The sequence below is a fragment of the Sipha flava genome, unplaced genomic scaffold (assembly GCF_003268045.1).
Source record: "Sipha flava isolate LNK unplaced genomic scaffold, YSA_version1 176_pilon_pilon, whole genome shotgun sequence".
In the NCBI taxonomy this organism is placed as follows: Eukaryota; Metazoa; Arthropoda; class Insecta; order Hemiptera; family Aphididae; genus Sipha; species Sipha flava.
Window position 1 is genome coordinate 135,052 of NW_020272062.1, and position 7,940 is coordinate 142,991.

At 27.5% G+C, this 7,940-nt stretch overlaps 1 long non-coding RNA gene across 1 annotated transcript; it reads left to right on the forward strand.

The window, feature by feature from the left end:
- The first annotated feature begins 1,256 nt into the window (after positions 1-1,256).
- On the forward strand, positions 1,257-2,463 carry LOC112680305. The gene is made up of 3 exons (XR_003148293.1): positions 1,257-1,491; positions 1,547-1,655; positions 2,303-2,463. It is a non-coding gene; the product is annotated as an uncharacterized LOC112680305 (long non-coding RNA).
- The last annotated feature ends 5,477 nt before the right edge of the window (positions 2,464-7,940 follow it).

Sequence of the window (7,940 nt, forward strand, 5' to 3'; positions counted from 1 at the left end):
ACGGTATAACTTAATTTTTTCACATACATCATAATTTTCCTTTTGGTTTTCAAGTAATTTGGACTTTTTAAATGTTATTTATTTTATTTCCCAAGTGATTTATTTTAGTAACAATGAGATATAGTAGTATGTATTAATATTACATCCATGTAAAATACAATACATATTTAAAATTGTTATAAATAAACTACAATTTATTTATCTTCGAAATATTTTTTATTTAACAAGACTTTCTATTCAGCAAAGGACCTTAGCCAAAACTAGTTTCTTTTCGCATTTTTATAACTGAAGTTTTTGAAAATTGAATTTACATTAATAATAATGATTGCGATATTAATTTGTCTCTACGAGTAAACGATAATATTGACGATTAATTGTTCATCGTACAAAAGACTGTAAGTTTATCTACCACAAGTTAATAATAAACAAAGTTATTGTGTGTATGTGATGTCATAGAAGCATTTAATATTCGAAAAATGTGCGTAAATAATGCGCAAAAATACACTATGAAAGGAAATTTGATATTTTTGAATAGAAAATATAAATACTACATTGATAAATTGTACCGAAAATATACCACATAGCAATCGGCATAAAAAGTTCTCTATAGTTATGATCTGATTTTTGAATACCTTGAAAGGTTCGTGTGCTTTTCAAAGATTTTTACATATCTTGAAACCTTAGTTACTTAAGTATGTAAATAATTGTATTTTTCTCTATTTCGTATCGAAATAAATGTTTATTTTATCTTTTAAACTAAATAAATATCGATTGTATTTTGGTTTATATTTTAATGTCATGCATTTTTCTAATTATAAAAAAAAAACTCTGAATAAGTGCTTAAATTTTAAAGGTTGATCTATTAAATTTCTGTTTTAGAATATTTTCCATAGATTAATGTATGTGTGTTGCTACTTAAAAATTGAAAAAGGCTCTATGGCAAAAAATATGTACCGAAAACTACTTGAAATCTAGTAAAAAAAAAAATATTGGTCCAGGAGCATGCATAAAAAGGACACTGAACTGTAAAAAACGTAGGAACACATCAACACTACATACTATATATTAAAATTACACACATTGTACACTGAACAGTAAACCATCTCCATTGGCGACTCGCATGGTGAACAGTCCGTTTAATCCAATAAAGTTGTTTATATTTACAATGCGGTCAACTGTCATGATCAGTGTGCACGAAAAACTGATTTACTCAGGTGAATGTAAATCTGTATCAGTACACTATGAGGTGGTACACATTAACACCCGTGTTTTGAAATTCCTCGACTTTGTCCGTAGACGCACGGAACTCGTGCATAAAATGTAATACATTTACATTACGTTCAAATGTAATAACGTAATGTCATAATGCGTACCTATGTGCGCGGTTACGGGTCTACGGAATTCAATTCGACGCGATTTAATAGTAATAACGATGACGGTACGCGAAGCGACGTGTTTATCGATCCGGCAACAAACGTATTTAAATCGACGGTAACAAGCGCAAGTACAATATAGTTTTACATAATATAATGTGATACGTATGTAGGCATGCGTCGGTGCGTCCGTCAAGTGCAAAACATAACGTAATGCGGCGAGTGCGGTGTGTGCACAAGTCTAAGTACGGGTCGCGACGGTCTGATTTTGTTATGATACAGGTATGCCATTTATAATATGATTATGGTTGTTCGCGTGGGCGACCGGCCGACTGCGACGGGTGTCGCGCGTTTACGGTCACAGCAGTGAACACAGTGCGCGCGTGCAGGATAGAGAAATAAATAGAAAACGATTTTCTCATCTTTGCTTATTCATTATCTTTTATGATTTATCGTCGTAACGGCTCCGTCGTCCCTTCGCAGCCGTTGCAACAATTACGCACTCGTGACGTCACTGACCGTGTCCGTCTTCGCAAATGCATCATCCGTAACGTGCGGACACCGCAAGAAAAACATGATCTTATTATGATTATTATTATTTTAACTATCATTGCCTACGTTGACGAACGTCAACATGATCCACGTATCACATATTACGCATGCTTTGTGCCTGCAGTGGATTTTTCCCGCTGATCATCATTCCACTCGTATATCGCCATCCTCTTAGCGAACTCCGAAAAATTACTCTTCCGACCCTTCACCGTTTTATTTCTGCGGATATTTTATTTTATTTCGACGAGAAACGAGAACACGAATTCGCCTCTGACGGGCTACTCTGATATTCGTACGTAAGGCCATAAGTTGGTACCGCCGGCTGGAGTGAATGTGAAGTTAAGTTTACCGTTTTATACATTTTATTAAATTTATAGCTTTAATTGCTGCGTCTTGTAATATATGGAGCGCAACCGAAAGAAACGACGAACTCGGCCAAAAAGACGCTATTCCTTGTTCCACGCTTTAACACGAGGGGCATCAGGCGGTGGATGATTAGGGTTCAACCACCAACCCTCCTCCTCTGAAATCGTAAGAAAATGAGTAATTATGTTTTTTAAAAACACTTAAAAATCAATATTTTTTGTGTCAATGACAAAATATATTATACAGATAACCAAATGAAATTGTTCACTGTTATTTATTTTTTAATAAAAATTACTATAATTATTATACCTTTTGAAACCATCATAATTTATTACCAAAATATTTTTCTATGTACGCGCCTAGATAGCATATAGAACATTTTAAACTATAAATTATGTATACAATTCAATGTACATTCGATTTTTTTGTACAGTGTGAAACTGTACATACCCGTATAATAATACAAGTGCATTATTTATTCGATGACATTGAATTTACAACTTATTACTATTAACACTGGAATGAAAAAAAAAAACAGATTTACACGAAATGAGAACATGAACAAAAAAATACCATGACAACAAGAATACCACTATTTATACTATAAGAGACTTGTCAAAAAATGTAATTAATATTAAATAGTTATATAATATTTAAATTATAATATAATTTACAATAAACATAAATAATATAAGAATGAACGCGTTGCAATGTTAATCGACCGCGACAATATGCAAAAAACTGACGACGTATGACTCGTGGGGATCTTCCGTACGGATATCCGATTTGATTTGTTTATACGGAACACTCTTCTGCCATAACGTTGTAAATGTTATGTAAATTTAAATGTACAACAAATTATGATTAACATCAATAATTTACTAATTATATTAATAATTATTATTTATTTATTAATAATTAACATTTGCTAACAGTTTATGTACGAATAAATACTTAAACTTCTGCAAAATTTGTACCGAGAATTTTTGTAGTTCAGATCAAATTAAATTCCATGATTCCTATACAAATCAGTGAATTCGCAAATATTTTACAGATGACGTTGTAAATTTTAAACGTTATATTGCGTTTTTACATTGCTTACACACAAAAACTGTCCTATAAGATACAACAAAATATTGCTGTAAATTGTTACTGGTTCCCGGTATTGGTCATTTTAATTTTTTAAACTTCTAACGATAACGATTTGTTGCGTTCAAACAATACAAACCTGAACGAAGATCTTATGGAAAGTTATACATAAAAAAATAGGTCTAATTTTTTTTTAAATTAACTGTAGATAGTCTTAGAAAATTGACGTACAATGTTATTATTATTTCATTTTCAGTCATGAAATATAATTTTATTTATTTTTCTCAAATATTTATTTATTGAATACCTATCCATCTGATTCCATTAGTATAAATAAAAAAACATCGATTTGATTTATTTACTATATTTTTATTCACAAATTAAATTTATTAACCTATAAATTATTCAAAACAAAAATCGGTTGTTGCAAAAAAAAAAAAAAATATATATATATATCTCACTAATCCAAGTTTATATTTTGTTAAAAGTTTTAAGTATTGAAACAAGTACCTATAAACCGGAAATGTTAAGTATTTGTTTATGATTTCTTATCGAGGTGAGGGATAATTTTTTCATAAAATTATCAAAACGCATAATGAATTGATTTTCAATTATGCCATTTTAAGAATTTGAGAATACAAAACTATTAATAATTTTTACTTGTACTGTTTTTATCAATAAAATTGTGCTCTATATAATAAATCATTGTCCAAATTATTTGAATATGAATAGGTATTCATACATATATTTAAATAATATATTTTTAATGTTTAGTTATACTACTAATCCGATTTCTATACTTACATGAATTGCAAGTTTACAGTTATGTATATAAATATTATTCATATCATATAAACTTAAAATAGTTTAATTTGGAATTAAAATTAAGATATTCATTTCAAATACACGATTTTCATATTATATGTTTATTGTAAATATATTATTATAATTATAATATTATTTATGTTTAACAAAAATTAAATTAACGTATTCTTAAAAAGTAAAACATAAACCCAATATTTAATAATATTCATTGAACATGAACATATTTAATATTATATTGACTTTGCAAAACATATTTTTTTTAAATGTTAGAATTACTTTTAGTTTTTTAGATTAACATAATATGGTGAATATATTGTGGCTCTGTTCTCGACGGAGTATAACTCTTGGAGAATGGTGTTAAATAAATTTATACCACGTTTGTATGCAAATTATCTAAGAATGAGGCCTATGATTTAAACGACGGACGGAAAGAAAATATATTTTGCCCAAAATTAATTTCATTATATATGAATAAATAAATGGTTTTTCCTTTTTAGATTCCCATTTATAGTTTGACCTAACGACTGTAAATGCATAGTTGTACTGATACTATCCTTGACTCTTGAGTACGGATCCAATTTCCAATTTGATACTGTTAATAGAATAATGGAAAACAATATTATAACCTATACAATCAGAGTACCGTTTATGTATAAACATATGACTGCTTTTTGCTGCCATTTTTTTACATTGTATAACAAACACACCTCTTTGCTGTGCCTACACATTGATGACGATACCGTTCTAAAGATGATATAAATCCAATGACAATTTACAAAGCAATCATAAACATGGTTCACATTGTAAATTACATTTGAAAGTTATTTGTGTACGTATAATAACTCCGATGATTGAAAACTCAACTCAAGCCATTAACTTATCGCAACCGGTAGGTATTCCAACAAAGGAGATAAATGACCACTTGTGAAACACCAGATGTGAACACGACACGTTTGAGAACGAGTGCCAGTAAAGAACTACAGGATACATGGGTATAGTAATTTATTAATATTAAACTGTCGATAAAATGAATAGAAATCACAATACGGTTCTTCAATGTTCGTGGAATGATTAAAATGTTTTTATGAAATTATTGTACTTCGGAGGTTTTTTATTACATCACACAAACAAAATATAAGTACACCGAATATTCGTAAATTAGTTTCAATGAACTGGCACAAGTAAATTAACAGTAGATTCGTCGATATTGTTTACGAACAGATTTACCCGTTGACGTTAAAATAAGAAAAATATAATAATGCAAGTGGTACATCGATAGAATATAGCAACGATTCCCAAACATTCTCAACCTCGGAGTCTTTTTTTAAGTAGAAATTTCTCGTGGAGCCCTCAAAAAATATTTAACGTTAATTTTTATCTACTTATGTTCTATCTTCTATGAAGTAGCATAAACAAGAATAGTATATGTACGGGAGTAAAATAAAATAATATATACAAATAAAGGTGAAACAATAGTATTAAAAGAACTGTAAAAAATATTATTTATCATTTAAATCTATAAAAAGAGAGTATTTAAAAATAATACAACGTTATACATACACGTCTTGATGTATGAGTCTTATTGTGAGCAACCTGGGCCTGCTTTTTACTATTGAGTTGCGCAAAAGATAAATAAAAATGTATCTAGATACAGATAAAAGATAAAACACTATTTAATGAGATAAAAACAAGATAACATTGTTTTTAATTTTATTAATTAATTTATACTTTTTTTTTTTTATAAATTTATGCTTAAAAAATGTAATTTAATTTAAATTAACTTAAATTTGATCGAATAGGTACCTCAAATAAAAATAATGAATAAAAAATATTTATATTATGTACATATATGTATGAGAAATAAGTAATAAATAATAAGTACTTAGTTTTAAAAAAAAATACATTCTTTGTAGGTATTTTATAATTGTATAAAACAATTCAGTACAATTTATATAAAACTTATTATGTAGTAATATTTATGGTTAAAATATTAAAAAGTTAATTCAATCATTTTCTGTATTATTTAATTATCTTTCTTAGGAATAAAATTGTTGTATCTCTAGAAAGTATAAATTGAATACCTAGTCTTTATTTAATATGTGAGCAATTCTTAACTAAACTTACATTGCAGTAACACAAATTTAAAATAATAGTAATTAATTTTAGTTTTTAACTTTCAAGTTCAATTTTTCTAATTTTTTGTAGAAATACACTTGTATTTATTTATCTAGATGAATTACGTTAGATAACTCAAAAATTCATCTAAGATAATTCATCGGATAAATAATTTTGTTTATTATCTAGATAAGACAAAAGATAATTAATTATTTATCTAGAAAATTTATTTAGATAATTTATATAAATAATGCTCAACACTGCACAAAAGTCAGTTGAAGAGGCATATCGTTTTCTGCTTCTAAACGTGATCAATATTTTATTTATGTAGGTGGTATACCTCGAAAAAGCCGTTTCGCAAAGAACGTAGTACCAAAAGGAGACATTTTTCACGTCTATTTTATTTGACCATTATTATGACATAATTTTAACACTCCCAGAAAAACGTCGTTCCGTTCGTAGTAAATAGTTAATTTATTGGTACTTAAAATTTACACCGTACACTGCTGTCGGAACGAAAAGGTGTTTATTTATTTATTATTTCAACATGTGAAAATAAGTGCATTTTCGTTTACAATACCCATATTGTCGGATATGTACTTTTAGGTAAAGTTTTATAATTAAATATTTCAAATACGTAGAACACGAAGACACACAAGTTGTTCAAATACAAATTTATCGAATTATAAAAAGGTAAAATATATTTATTATTCTCACTCTTACTAGTTTTGCCGTTAACCACAACCAAAAACTAATGACACATCTTTCTCCGACTACATAACATATTTGTCTCATAGATTAATATTATTGTCTAAACATATTTGTATGATTACAAACCATATTGCTAATTATTTTTCATTAATAAGCATTCATTTTACATATCTACTATCAAAACACAATAATATGATGTCTCAGATATATTTCAATAAAGACCTATTTAATAAATAAAACGACAATTATATAAATGTCCCATGTTTTTTACAATATTATATATATATATATATATATATATATATTACGACTATATAATATTATGGTAACCGTTAACATATATTTTAATTTAATTCATTAAAAAACAACAAATAATGCATACATCCTTGTCAGTTTCATGTTAACAATTAATTTTTTTTAAACTTTATATAAACAAATTGTACATTCACCCTTACTCCATCGGTGCTATCTATTATGTCATATTTTAAAATATGATAATTATACTCATAGTATTCATTCGAGGGTAAATGATTTTTATTAATTTCTTCAAAATTATTTTATTATTATCTAACTGATATGCAATTATCGTAAAAGCCTTATATAAGTGTGCATTAATTGATTTAAGTACATTTTAGTCCTTTATGAAACAATATTGTTTCTATTATTAGTTTAAACAATTCTTTTTCAATGATGTTATGGAACCAATTCAATATAGTTAATGTTGTTGATATTGTTGGCTTCATTGGTTTCACTAAACTCACCAAGTTTAGGATTGGGTAAAAAAGGTTACTTAATTTTTATGAAATAAAAAAAGTAGAAGATCAGTTATGATTAATTTCTTCCATCGAATACAACCAAAAAATAAAATTAATTTCGTTTATAACGTAAACGATAATAATGTATATAATT